Source organism: Lacerta agilis, chromosome 9 (assembly GCF_009819535.1).
Source record: "Lacerta agilis isolate rLacAgi1 chromosome 9, rLacAgi1.pri, whole genome shotgun sequence".
NCBI classification, from domain to species: domain Eukaryota; kingdom Metazoa; phylum Chordata; class Lepidosauria; order Squamata; family Lacertidae; genus Lacerta; species Lacerta agilis.
This window is the reverse complement of record NC_046320.1, coordinates 53,350,585-53,366,038: the sequence shown is the minus strand read 5'-3', so window position 1 is coordinate 53,366,038 and position 15,454 is coordinate 53,350,585.

Sequence of the window (15,454 nt, the reverse complement as noted above, 5' to 3'; positions counted from 1 at the left end):
GGAATTAGTGAAATGTAACAGATTCCAAAGCAAATATTCAGGCTTAAGTGGTTTGCATGTCTCATTTAAAGATGCTAATCATGAGACTAGATGAACACTTCTGTCTCATTTCTAAGACTCGTGTTCAGATGATACACTTTACTGCTAATTTCAGGTCACATTTAACAGTATGGCTTACTCAGTAGAAATGTGTTTTGTAGAACGCATAATTTGGTGAAAAGGACAAATGCCGCCAACCAGCACTGCATTTTTAGCATCTGTTGCAAACATGCAAAACTGATTTCCTCTGAGCTCAGTGCTGTGGATAAATGTGCATGTTTGAACTCTGTGGGAAATCTGTTTCCACGGCAGCTCCATCACTCTGTACTCCCCCTACCTGTCAGTGGCAAAAAGCATTATAACAATACAGTTCAGAAAAGTTACTGTATTCACATGTGGGAAAAGGGGTAGGATGAAGGAAGGCATAGGAGACAGACATTATTGTTAGTAGTACTTAACTTACCCTTACCATACAAAGTATGATGTGCTTTGTCCTGGCCCTCCTAGTTGTGGAAGTAGTGTGATGGTTGCTGTTGGCTGTTTGGTGCCCCTGTATGAGATACCTGTTAGGGTTATAGGCAGAGAAGTGTCAGCAGCAATGTCTGCAGGATCTCACTGTTGTTTGTGCAGAGTGTCCCTTGCAAGCTCTAAGGGTGCAGTTGTAACCCTGGTAACTGCCCAGCAGGGCATAACAAGAGTGGTGGGGGCACTGTTGCATCCACAGTCTTGCTATGCACACCAGCTTGGGAGAGGGACGTGGGCAGGGAGATACCTGTGTCAGCCTGGATCAAGTGACAGCATCAGGGCATCTCAGGATCCACCCTTGGGCTAGCTTCCCAGCCCTGGAGTAGCCTGGTGGGCAGAAGGGGCAAGTCCACAGCAGTGGAGTCACTCTGCAGGCAGGTGCATATCTAAACCATTTTCACCTGGTTCAACTACCCCAGAAAACGGCTTGAATTTCACCCTGAGTGGGTACCACCCAAGGCCAGATAAACATAGCCCCATACGATGTGCCTTTATCACCTAAGTTATGTTTTCCCTGTGGGGTTGTAAACTGGTGGTGGCTTGCTGTGATTGGGTGCTGAGCTGCATTACATCCTATGAGTTGTCCTGTTGATGTGTCTATTTTTAATATACCCCCCTCCTTGAAATCAAGGGAGGAAATTCCTTGCACGGGGTCCAGGGCTGTTGTAAACTTGCACCATTGCTGGGGATGTGGTTGTGGTATGGATATGGTATCATATTGTATGGAATATATGGCATAAGCAGGACCGGCCCACCCATGAGGCAAGGTGAGGCAAGGCAGCAGGACCCACAGAGGCAGCAGATCACAATGTAGATCTTAGTCCCTGCCCCCCTACCCCCATTCCTGATGTAGATCTTCACTCTTCCCTGGTGGAGAGGGGGTGCCATTTTGTAATTCGCCTCAGGTGCCAAAATGTATTGGGCATGCCCTGGGTGTGCTTCCACCACCCTCCTCCCAGTATTGTCCCACCATCCTACTGTCTTATCTTCATGGTGGAATGGTTGCATTGGCAGAACGTTGTCCCAGCATATGTCTTGGTGGTGTCATACATGGTATCCCATTGGTGTAGCACAGCTATTTCCTCTCTGCCACCATAACCTGAGTATAAGATCCCTCTGTGACTGTCTTATAACATCAGAAACCAACATGTGCTATGTCCAGTCGAAATGTGTTTTGGTTCTACTGCAAATTATACAAATTCAGGTCAGAGTTGTGTGGAGTTGAAGAGGGATTCAGGTACTAGGGTTGACTTACAATTGTTAGCATTTATTTGCAGGAAATAGGCGCTGAAATATACTCGGAGTCAAGTGTGGATTTCATGCTCTTTATTCAGCTCATAGTAGCGAGAGGAATGGAAGTTCCCCCAAAACGTCTGCTTTATATACATTAATTACACAATGGGCCCCACGTGATTGGCTAATTCCGGGATACTCCTGTATGCCAATCAGGTTGCAGATTCAATTCTACCTGGAGCTGGATTGGGTGGCTCCTGCGCACCAATCAGACTGCTGCATTCTGGATCCTATTGTTCTAGGACCAATCAGACTGCTGCATTCTGGATCCTATTGTTCTAGGACCAATCAGACTGCTGCATTTTGGATCCTATTCAACTCAGTACATAACAGGTGTATATCTGTTTGAAAAGTGAAACGGCATTTTCACAATGGCAACATGAGTTAAATAAACATCTCAGAGTAAATATCAGAGACCACTTGGCCATAGCATTTTTTGAAGCACTGGAATTTTCTAGCCCACATTAAGATAGGTTGGGGGAAAATACCACACTTAATATTGCAATGCCACAATAAAACAATGTTCCTATACTGAGTAATCTCCACCCAATGGCTAATATGAGTGTTTAATAAATACTTTACCATCCTGTAATCAAGAATCTCACTGCTAGCAGCCAAGAACATCAATTGAAGGTGGCAACCTAAATGTTAGCTGCTAACTATTCAAACACTGTGCTATGTTGTGCTGCATAGAATGAGCGACTGCAGATGACAGGATACACCCAAAGACTATAATTTTAATAATAATTCAGCAGTGTCATAGCAGATTATTGCAAGTCGAAAGCGACAGTTGTGTTGGCAGTCTAAGATCACAATGCATTTGGCATGATTAATGCACATCAGCTATCACCACATGATGCACAAGGCCTGGACATGCCCTGGACATGCCCACCATATGAATCAAGTAGTCACATTCATTCATGAAGTACTTGAGGGAGATCTTCTTCTCTTGTGATTTGTGATGATGTAGAACCTCATTTTTTTCACATGTCACCTTCCAGGAATGTGGTTCATTTTCTTTAGTGCTTGACTACCACCTATCAACATTGCATAGAAGTTTGGTTAATACTGTAATCACAAGGGATACTCTGAAGATACAAAAAAACCTTTGATACATTTTTGGTAAAATGGGTCTAATGAATCACCTGGCAACAAATTCCCCCCCTTTGCCATATTTTGGTTATCTCACATCTTAATAGTTACCCTATATGTTACGTTTAGGAATATGCACCAATTAGTCACTGTTTCATAATCTGACTTTTCCCCCCAACTCTGAACGTTTTCGTACACTTGAATTTTAACTTTTGTTGATTGAATTTGAAGTCAATGGTGTACATAGATCTTTGTTAAACTTGGTGGCAGTGGATATTTTTTTTTTGTGAGAAAAATGTCCTAAATTTAGTAAAGATACATATCAATATATAGTGATGTGGTGCATCAAAGAATTTCTTTTTATTGCGTATTTTCCTACATCATCACCAAAATTAGTTACATCATTAACTGATGAAACTAGATTGTTCAGGCTGCTCATACAGTATCCTTGCTGTTTAGTGTTCTTTCAGCAGCAAAATCCCTATGATGCCACCTTTACTCTGTTCTTCTGATAAAACTATCATTCTTCAACACTTCTATTTTTCATCAATTGTGCCTGTTTTAGTTCTATGCCCAGCTACAGCAGTAGAGAACAGAATGTACCTGCTATTTGAGAAGAAAGGGAGGGTCAAAAGCCTGGGAAGATGACAATTCTATATGAACAGCAAGTATTCCAAAATGAGCAACCTGCAGCTTCTCAAAGGAGAATGTGCCTTGCTTTCTCCAGCTGTGTCAGGTGTTTTACTTACGATCTATTTATGCAATCCGCTCTAATATTAGTTCCCAGCAGTTATTCCAAGTGGTGTGAGGTTTACTAATATCTAGCCCAATGAACGGGATATTATAGCCCTCAGAAGCTGACAGATTTGCTAGGCAGTTTGAGGATAAATTCCAGCCACCTCTACAACAACTAAGATGCCATAGCTGTGAAAAGTCCTGATGATGCATCTGATGAACTGTCTAGTCTTGCTTTCTGGGATCTGTTTCAGTATATGAGCCCCGAGGGTGCAGACAAGGCGCTTGCAGCAGTTCTGCTGACCGCGTGCCGTGCCCTCCTAATCTTTGCCAGCTGGGGTCAATTCAGGCTAGCTGCCATCAGGCGAGTCTAGGGCGTGATGAATGCATCATTGCATGAGGAGGGGGAACTTTCCATCTCAAAAGAGGTGGGGGGGGAATCATATTGGGCCTGGATATAGAATCATATAAGATGGGATATAGAATCACTCAATATATAGAATATATAGAATCACTCAATATGCCAGCAAGTTTGGAAAACTCAGCAGTGGCCAGAGGATTGGAGAAGATCAGTCTACATCCCAATCCCAAAGAAGGGCAGTGCCAAAGAATGCTCCAACTACCGCACAATTGCACTCATTTCACACGCTAGCAAGGTTATGCTTAAAATTCTACAAGGCAGGCTTAAGCAGTATGTGGACCGAGAACTCCCAGAAGTGCAAGCTGGATTTCGAAGAGGCAGAGGAACCAGAGACCAAATTGCAAACATGCGCTGGATTATGGAGAAAGCCAGAGAGTTCCAGAAAAACATCTACTTCTGCTTCATTGATTATGCAAAAGCATTTGACTGTGTCGACCACAGCAAACTATGGCAAGTTCTTAAAGAAATGGGAGTGCCGGATCACCTCATTTGCCTCCTGAGAAATCTCTATGTGGGACAAGAAGCTACAGTTAGAACTGGATATGGAACAACTGATTGGTTCAAAATTGGGAAAGGAGTACGACAAGGCTGTATATTGTCTCCCTGCTTATTTAACTTATATGCAGAATACATCATGCGAAAGGCTGGACTGGATGAATCCCCAACTGGAATTAAGATTGCCGGAAAAAATATCAACAACCTCAGATATGCTGATGATACTACCTTGATGGCAGAAAGTGAGGAAGAATTGAAGAACCTTTTAATGAGGGTGAAAGAAGAGAGCGCAAAATATGGTCTGAAGCTCAACATCAAAAAAACTAAGATCATGGCCACTGGTCCCATCACCTCCTGGCAAATAGAAGGGGAAGAAATGGAGGCAGTGAGAGATTTCACTTTCTTGGGTTCCATGATCACTGCAGATGGTGACAGCAGTCACGAAATCAGAAGACGCCTGCTTCTTGGGAGAAAAGCAATGACAAACCTAGACAGCATCTTAAAAAGCAAAGACATCACCTTGCCGACAAAGGTCCGTATAGTTAAAGCTATGGTTTTCCCAGTAGTAATGTACGGAAGTGAGAGCTGGACCATAAAGAAGGCTGATCGCCGTAGAATTGATGCTTTTGAATTATGGTGCTGGAGGAGACTCTTGAGAGTCCCGTGGACTGCAAGAAGATCAAACCTATCCATTCTCAAAGAAATCAGCCCTGAGTACTCACTAGAAGGACAGATCCTGAAGTTGAGGCTCCAGTACTTTGGCCACCTCATGAGAAGAGAAGACTCCTTGGAGAAGACCCTGATGTTGGGAAAGATGGAGGGCACAAGGAGAAGGGGACGACAGAGGATGAGATGGTTGGACAGTGTTCTTGAAGCTACTAACATGAGTTTGGCCAAACTGCGAGAGGCAGTGAAGGATAGGCGTGCCTGGCGTACTCTGATCCATGGGGTCACGAAGAGTCGGACACGACTGAACGACTGAACAACAACAACATAGAATCATAGAGTTGGAAGAGACCACAAGGGCCATCTAGTCCAACCCCCTGCCAAGCAGGAAACACCATCAAAGCATTCCTGACAGATGGCTGTCAAGCCTCCGCTTAAAGACCTCCAAAGAAGGAGACTCCACCACACTCCTTGGCAGTAAATTCCACTGTTGAACAGCTCTTACTGTCAGGAAGTTCTTCCTAATGTTTAGGTGGAATCTTCTTTCTTGTAGTTTGAATCCATTGCCCCGTGTCCGCTTCTCTGGAGCAGCAGAAAACAACCTTTCTCCCTCCTCTATATGACATCCTTTGATATATTTGAACATGGCTATCATATCACCCCTTAACCTTCTCTTCTCCAGACTAAACATACCCAGCTCCCTAAGCCGTTCCTCATAAGGCACCGTTTCCAGGCCTTTGACCATATATATATGGACCATATATATATATATATATATATATATATATATATATATATATATGACAGATTTTATATATATATATATATGAGACAGTTATCACCTAGTGCTTGAGAGGGGCTCAGCTGCAAGCACACTTGGAGTAAACATATTATTTGTCCCCTTCCACACTGGGTTCAGGCATTGGTTGGGGGTTAACTCAGCCTTGGTTATTCTGATGAGTGGCCCTTATTGAGAAAAGGATTGTGGCCCTGCCACTTGACTTCTGCTTGGCGGTGTTTGATATCATCAACCAGCCCTGCGAGTCAGAGGCAGTGGTTCTGCTCCTATCTACAGGCCCAGTTTCAGAGGTTGTGGCTATATGGCTATATGTTGGTTCCCTGAGAGTTGTGGACTATGCTGCAGCTATACGAAACCACTTGAAGCAGGAATTCGGGGATTTAGAGCACTGTGTCATCACTATGCTGATGATACAGAGTTTTATTTCTCTTACATCAGGAATCAAGTGTGGCTGAGCAAATCCTAATACACTGTCTCCATGCAGTGATAGGATAGATGAGGGGAGGGCCAATATGCTGAAGCCAAATCCTGATAAGACATAAGTCCTATGTGTCGGCAGGACCTGTGGGATAACCAGCCTCATATACATTTCAGTGTATCTGAAGAAGTGTGCATGCACATGAAAGCTCATACCAAGAACAAACTTAGTTGGTCTCTAAGGTGCTACTGGAAAGAATTTTTTATTTTATTTTGTTTTGACTATGGCAGACCAACACGACTACCCACCTGTAACCAGCCTCATATAACCATTGTGCTTAAGTCTAATTGATACATGAAGGGTTAAAACCATAGAGTAAGCTGCCTGACAGGCTTACCGGTAGCTTACATTGATAGGGACTAGGTCAGTGGCGGCCAAACTCTGCCCTCCAGGTGTTTTGGGACTACAACTCCCATCATCCCTAGCTAACAGGACCAGGCCACCACTGGACTAGGTAATCAAGCATTTGTTCCCCTTCAGTATACCTCAGAAGCTCAGCATGTGAAGAGTCTAAGCTGGTTGTTCCAACTTAGCTGCATGGCTCTCACAAGCCACTCTTTAGCTCCTATACCAATAATTTAGAAACTCTCACCACTGTAACTAAGCCAGCTTTTACTGCCTATGCAACTTTTCCCTCAATGCTGTATGCAAAAGCACATGAATTAGACCTTTGAAAAGCATGTCAGTAAACCATTTTTTAACTTGCGAAATGTGTGATTTTCTCCTATGCTGGGGGAAGTGGGAAGTTTTGGAACTCACAAGGCCATAGTTTAAAGGCTTAATAGTGTATGTTTACATGCTTCACTTTGCTGCATATTTTGTTATTTTAAACCTAACCATAGAGTACTTGCCCCAAACTTGGATCTTGGCATCCTTTTTATACCTCACTTTTTCCTTGCTCTGACATTTCCCAGGCCCAGAAACTGAGATATTTGCCTGTTCTGTATAAGGCTGCACTTCCTATAAATGAGCAGGTGTGAAATCAACACCTCTTGTTTCCCACTGAGCTACCAGCCACATAATAGGATTGTCTGTTGGGCCTTTACTTTTGGAGCATCCTTGGTTCCCTGTCCATGAATTCTCGGGTCTCACAGGCTCCCATACAAGCAGTGCAGCTTGATTATCAAACTCACATCCTGGGGAAGCCTGTTACCGGGCTCCACCTTCAAGCCGATGAGCTGCAGAAGTCTGTAATAGTAAATATGCTGTGGGATGCTCCTGACAGCCCACTTCTGCATTGCATCTGGGGGAGGGTTTGGGCAGGTTTTCATGATGTGTCACATCACAGTCTTTCCGCCTTTGTCACATAATGATTGGCGCCTTCCAGGCATGGCTGATATGTGGGAGAGTGACATTGTGATTGGTGACTGTTAGTATAGTTGCCAGGGACTCTGTGGGTGTTGCTATGTTTGGTCTTCTTTGTTTTCTACCTTACTGCTGCTGAGATTTGGCTTCGCTCCTTGCAGAACGTAAGATCATGGTTAAATCCTGGCCCAACATCCGCTCTTACACCTTGACCATAGGATTAGTCTCTGCAGCTGGGGTTCCTTTTTATATATAAATCTCTAAATAAAAAATAATAATAAGAACTATCTTTGGTTTCCCGAGTTCAGGACTTCAAGATTTATCTGGGGTTGAGAATTCAGGGCACAATTTTTATTATGTGTTTATATTCTGCTGGAAGCTGCCCAGAGTGACTAGGAAAACCCAGCCAGATGGGTGGGGTATTATTATTATTATTATTATTATTATTATTATTATTAAATTGCCTCACTTACTGAAGCCATCAAAGTTGCTGTACGAGATAAAAAATACAAGTTCTAAAAACAATAAAAAACATTCCTACAAACTCTAGAAACAATAAAACAACTTAGATAGGTGTACAATTCATCTTTGATATAATAGGGAACAAACATAATAAAGATGACTTGCCAATGCTAATTACCTTTTAAACTAAATCACAAGTTATATTTCCTTGAATATTTAAAAAGAAAAAAGAAAAAAAGGACCACTGTAATGGTGTTTTTGTAAAATCCTAAACAGAAACGACTAACTTTTTTAGGGCTGAAGGTTAGATTTTCTCTTGGTCAACCCTCCAGGGAGGGGGGCACATATTAAAGGTGTGACCAATGTGTGAAAGTGGACATAGCTAGTTTTGTTGTATTTTAATTAAAAGACGGTGGGGGTGTCACAAAAATCCTTTGAAATCATACCAAGGGACACATAAGGTGGTCAGATAGATACATGATAATATTTTTAAGGGACACATTTAGGGGTATCAATAGGAGCAGTATATAAAAAAACTTATTATTATTTTTTAAATCAAATGTTCAATTCTTAAGGGCCACAAAAACTCTCTTAGGGGAACCAGATGTGGGCTACAGATCAGCCACCCCTCCTCTAAAACATTTGGGGCATAAGCCACCACATTCCACAGAAGAACATTGATTTTATACACATAAAACAAACTTAAAACTCTTTTTATTGCTCTGTAATTTCCAAGCTTAAGGTTGCAGCCGCTTAGCAGGAAATAAAACCAATGAGGCATATTTCCAGGTAAGTGTTGTTTAGGAATGAGGCAAAAAAGGATGCAAGAGTTGGATGAAAATGCTGAAAATGGCAAAACCTGGTTGTTGTTGTTGTTATGTATTTGTTTGTAATTTGAATCTATCTTCTTTGAAAGTTTTCCAAACATTTCTTCATGTTTTCAAATTGCATCCTTAATTCAGCATTACAGTTGATTGTAAGGTTACTTTTCATGGTGGTGGTTTTAAAAGGAAGCCATGATATGCATCCTTACATCTGGTGGGTACCAAGGTACGTATGTCTCTAATCGCACCACCTGCTGGCAGTTCTTTACCAACACATTGTTAACAAATTTGGCATGAGCATCCAAACAACAGGTACTAGCTTCTGCCACCCACTTTCCTAGCTGAGTGAAAAAGGCCTTGAGTAGTAATGCGAGTTAGTTCAGGAACTGCTGAAAATTAACCTGTTTGCGGATGATATTATTGTTATTATAACAAATCCGAAAGAAGGGATAAAGAAATAAAGATTATAGTAGAAGACTTTGAGGAATGCTCCGGATTAGGGGCAAATATAACTAAATCAGAAATAATGTACTTCAATGTGAATCTGGCTGAAAAAATAAATAAATAGTACAACAGGCACAGGCATGGGCTCTAGAAGAATAAAATACCTGGGTATTGAACTCTACAGGAACATTAACAAGATTGTAGAACTCAATTACAAGAAGGTATGGAATAAAATACGGAAGGATATGAAAAGATGGAGAAACAAAACTTTAAGCATATCATCTAGAGTCAAGGCTACTAAAATGTTTTGGGTCCCCAAGTTGAGCTATCCATTCCAAGCTATCCCACTAGAAATGAAAAAAACAGAAAATGGAACAATGGAATGGGGAGATAAGACAATGGATATTTGGAAGTAAAAAATCAAGGATACAAAAGAGGTTTGTATATAACCATAAGTCAGAATTAGGGTGGGGTCTCCCTAACATTTATAATTACTATGAAGCTGTCCAATTAAAAACCTTATTAGAAACGGGAGTTGAAAACAAACAAAAGTGGATCAAATTCGAGGATGAGGTTAACAAAGGTGTAGGAAGATTTGGAATTTTTACGAATAATGTAATTAAAGATCTGAAATCGGCAATAGGCCCCAGAAAATTGGCGTTAGGTATATATGGAGGAAATGGCAACCCTTATGGTGGAAAAGAATCTCCCTATGGGCACCCTTAGAGAGTATATAAGAGGTAATAGAGGACCCCAAATGGTGGAAAATTATTAAAGCCAAGGGCTTCTATATAGTCAATGACATGTATAGAGGAGGTTCCTTAAAGTCACTGCAGGAAGTAACAGAGAATATAGGTAACCAACACTGGCTAAAATTGGAGGACTATACAACAAAATTTTCAAAGCCCAAGAGAAAGGAAATATGAACTTAGAAGAGCCAGTAGAGGAACTATACAAACAAATGGAAAAAAACTAAACAAGGAATAATAGGCAAAATTTATAGGAGAATGATTTCAAATAGGAAACAGACAACCTTACTTGCTCAAACGTTATGGAGCAAGGAAGAACAAATTAGTGAATCAAAGATAGTAAGGATAATGAAGGAAATAAGCGAGATTAAAGTAAACAAATTCAGAGAGTTCGAACTAATTTTTTTCAAAAATGGTACAGGACTCCGGTCCAGCTAGCCAATATGGTACCAGGACTCAACCCAAACTGCTGGCACTGCGAACGGGCCAGGGGCTGGTTTTCCCATATGTACTGGGATTGCCCAGAGGCAAGGAGATTCTGGAATAAAATTCTTAAGATCATTAATGAAGTTTTCAAAGTGAAGTTATCTATAGATTTTAACCTTATGACAATGGGATTACTTGGAAATACAGCCATAGAGAAAGGAGACCAGTTTACATTCAAAGCCATGATTTTAGCAGGAAAGGCAACAATAGCGCTGGGGTGGAAGGATAGAAAAAAATGGACAGAAGAGGTCTGGTCTAATTATCTGTTCAATTTTATCCAATCGGATATTGTCGCAGTCACGACACAGGAAACATCATGGAAGGTCAAGGCCACGATGATCAAGACCAGATGGAAGCTCTACTTTCAATGGATAATAACCGGAAAAAAGACATTCGGTGGAAATTAATGACTCTGTGCCCGTGGCTGAGGTCTACTGTTTGAACCCTTGTAATGGACCTTGGGTGGGGAGCGGGGTGGGAAGGGCAAAAGGGAAAAACTGTATGGGAAATTCAATATTTGACGGAGAGTATACAATGTATGTAAAAATTCTAGTATAATAAAAAATTTTTAGAAAAGGAACTGCTGCAGAGCTCCTGGTAGTCATCAGAGACAGGATACTTGGCTGGGTGGACCAGCCCAAGATATTTTGCCGCTAGAGATCAATAACATGAGAAGAGCCTGAGGAATCAGGTCAATGGCCCATCAAGTCCCCTCATGAGGATACACACATAGACACATGCTGTTGTCTGTCTTCAGCTTGGACCTGGACTATTTGGCACCAGTGTTCTCAAGGGCTGGAGTGGTGGCCTCTCTGCCCCCATCCTCCTCTGACATATCCAAGGGCTCTTCTTCCTGAGGGTCCCTCAATGGGATCTTCAGCACTCATTCTAGGGGACTCTACCTCCTCTTCTGAGCTCCTCCAGCTGTGGGGTGTCTGGTTCATCCTCCAAGGACTTTGGGTCAGGGCTTGCTGGCTTGGCATGATACCAAGTTTGTAATACATAAGGACAGCAGTATGGATTGGCTTTAAGTAACTCAGAAGTCTCAGAAGGGTCATGGTGACCCAACAGGAATATAGCATCTCTCTTCAATATCTCAGCCCCCTGCACTTTGGGTTTCATTTAAAAAAAAAATCTGCTGACTATCCATTCACTTTCTTCCATTTCCTTTCTTCAGCAATCCCTTTCATTCAATAAAGGCCGGGATTTCATCACTGGCATCTAATGATGTTTATGTAGTGAATGGGAAAGCAATAAAAAGTCTTCTGCTCTGCTCAGCAGGTTTTGTGCATCTGTCGCTGTGCAGAAAAGCAGCCCAGATCAAAGGCAGCTTAGCAAGACTTGGTAGCTTCAGAGGTACATTTCCAGTGCTTTCAGTCATGGGGAGAATTAAGAAGAGGCAAGAAACAAGGGAAAGTGGAAAGCATGGACACAGTATAGCATTGATCTGAATGGGAGCCTCACTTCCTGTTCCTAAACGGCACCATTCGGGCAATGTTGCCTTTCCTGCAGCAAAAAAACAAAAAACAAAAACAAAACTCTGACAGCAAGAGGTTTGATGCTATAGCATCTTACTGGAAAGGTGAAGGGCAATGTTGAATGGGCATGACATTACTTTTATACTCTCCAATATTTCAACAGTGAAAAAACAAAACAAAATCGAAAATTCTTTCTAGTAGCACCTTAGAGACCAACTGAGTTTGTTCCTGGTATGAGCTTTCGTGTGCATGCACACTTCTTCAGATACCTGAAGATATCTGAAGAAGTGTGCATGCACACGAAAGCTCATACCAGGAACAAACTCAGTTGGTCTCTAAGGTGCTACTAGAAAGAATTTTCGATTTTGTTTTGACTATGGCAGACCAACATGGCTACCCACCTGTAAGTGAAAAAACACACTTTGGGGTACTTGTAACATCCCATATCTTTCACCAGGAATTTCTGTATCTGCTACACATACCTGGAGGCTCTTTTCTGCTTGCTCTGTGTATCATTCATTTATTTACTCTGCAATAAACTGTTCTTGCCTGAAGAAACTGGTGGCAAAAATCCAAAGACACTGTGAAAAAAAATAGATTCATCTTTCGAAATGTATCCGATGTGTTTGGAGCTGCTGATCTTTCTGAAAGGTATTCTGCCCACTATGTTTTGTACTGTAACAGTCCATGATGAATGGAATGTGTTATCATGTAACAATGGATCTGCTTGAACTACTGGAGGATAGCATTCCAGGTTGAAACTCAAAACACGTTAAGCAGCAATCAGGGCCGGCCCTACCATGAGTTAGATAGTGAGGCAGGTGCCTCAGGCGGCAAATATTGAAGCGCAGCAAGTGGGGGAAGCTCTTTGTGTGTGTTTCATTTCATTTTTTTCATTTCACTTTTGATTTGTATACTACCTTTTTATATAGCTACACACAAGGTGGTTACAGCAACAAAATATACAGCAAAGAACATGAACCTAATAATAATCTGATCCAACACTGAAAGTCATAATAAAACATAACTTTAAAATGGAATGACTTATATCAAATAAAATAATATCCAATAATCTATTAGAATATAATAGTAGACAATAAAATTAACTCTCAAAACATCAACAAATAATAAACAGTAATTCACTCTTAACAATTACAATAAATATTAATAAACTATGATCAATAAAAATAACTGCAAGTCACAATGCATAAAATACCACAATACATGCAAAACTATGTGAAAGGATCAAACTGAGAAATAAAGACACACAACTTATAAAACTATTTTTCATAGTTTGCTATGCAACCCCCGCGACGGGGTGAGCTCCTGTTGCTCGGTCCCTGCTCCTGCCAACCTAGCAGTTCAAAAGCACATCAAAGTGCAAGTAGATAAATAGGTACCGCTCTAGCGGGAAGGTAAACGGTGTTTCCGTGTGCTGCTCTGATTCGCCAGAAGCGGCTTAGTCATGCTGGCCACATGACTCGGAAGCTGTACGCTGGCTCCCTTGGCCAATAAAGCGAGATGAGTGCCGCAACCCCAGAGTCGTCACGGGTCCCTTTATGCAACTTGCATTGGGACTGGTGAAGAGGAAAGCAGGTCATCCAATGTGGAGCCAGAGCCACTGATAGAATTGTGGAAGGAAAATAAGATCTGTGACCCATGTGTGGGTAATTAAGAAAATAATTGGTTGGATGCTTGGGGAGCATCCAACAAAGTTTTAAACAGTTACTGAGTTAAGCATAGGTATAGCATGGGAATATAGGCTGTTAGACCCCTCTCCGTATCCCATTTAGTATGCCTACAGCTCTTACCCCTCTTTCTATGGCAATGAACATACCACACACCATTAACCAAGTTTAAAATGCTTTACTTATAATATCCAAGGTCTGATTTATGCATTATTCCATGCAGCAGCAATGAGCACATGAGTAGAATACTCTTGGGTACAAAATACAGAAATATAGTTTCAAACATCCTACCCGGTTGGTTACATGGAGTGAAGAGGGACTGGAGTGAGGAAAGGAAGAGAAGAAGCTTCATTTACTCCCGCACCGGAGGTGAGGGGGCATGACCTAACTGACTCTAGGAACAGAGTTCTCTGGTCATGCACTAACTAGCATCTTTGGCTGCAATATCCTACAAGAATGACACGCACAGCCAACAAATTCCAGTTTTGTCTTCCTTCTCTTCCCTGCCGAGTTCTACAAAGGCGACACTGAAAATGAAGAGGAGGAAGCTGACAGACAGTGCCACCGCTACCAAGACTGCTTGTAAGAACAAAGGCAGGCTGGTGTGGGCTGGATAGCTGAAGGCAGAATGAGGTTAAGAACACAAGAAGAGCCTGCTGGATCAGGCCAGTGGTCCATCTAGTCCAGCAACCTGTGCACACAGTCTCTGAACGGTTGCCTGTAGGACAGCAGCAAGCCGGATTCAAACACAAGACCACTCTTGCCTTCTGTGGTTTCCAGCACCTGGTATCTAGCAGCGCGTCTGCCTCCAACTATAGGAGGTAGAGCATAGCTGCTATCATCATCATCATCATCATCATCATCACATACCACCTTTATCTTCCAAGAATCTCAAGCTGAAGGACATGGCTCGCCTCTTCCCCATTTCATCCCCACAACAACCCTGTGAGGTAGGCTAGTTAGAGATTCTGATTTGCCCAAGGTCACCCTGTGACCTTCGGAGTGGCTGAGGGGGGTTTCAAACCCTGCCCTCCCAGGTCCTAGTCCAACACTTTGCCCCCAATGGACCAGCTTCCACGGATTGTCACACTGGGAACACTTTATTTTGTCCCTTCCAACTCCACAGCGCGATGATTCTGTTTAAATGGGGGCTAAAATTATTTGAAACGCGGGCATAGCCAGGATTTTTGTTGGGTGGGGGGCGCAGGCCTTTTGTTACGGGGGGGAGGCGAACCTCAGTTTGCTAAGTATTTTTATTGACTTGGGGGGCAGCTGCCCCTCCCTGCCCTCCTTGGCTACGCCCATGTGTCGTGGGTAGGTTCGCCTGGTATTGAAAAGGTACAACTTGTATTCCCATGTCGCCGATTTGCAGTTTCCAAGTTCTAGGCACCCGGCCGGTGGGAAAGCCTAATCATGCATGTGCCCGAGCACCAGCAACGTCGGACAAGGGCGTCCCTAACCTCTTCAGATCCAGG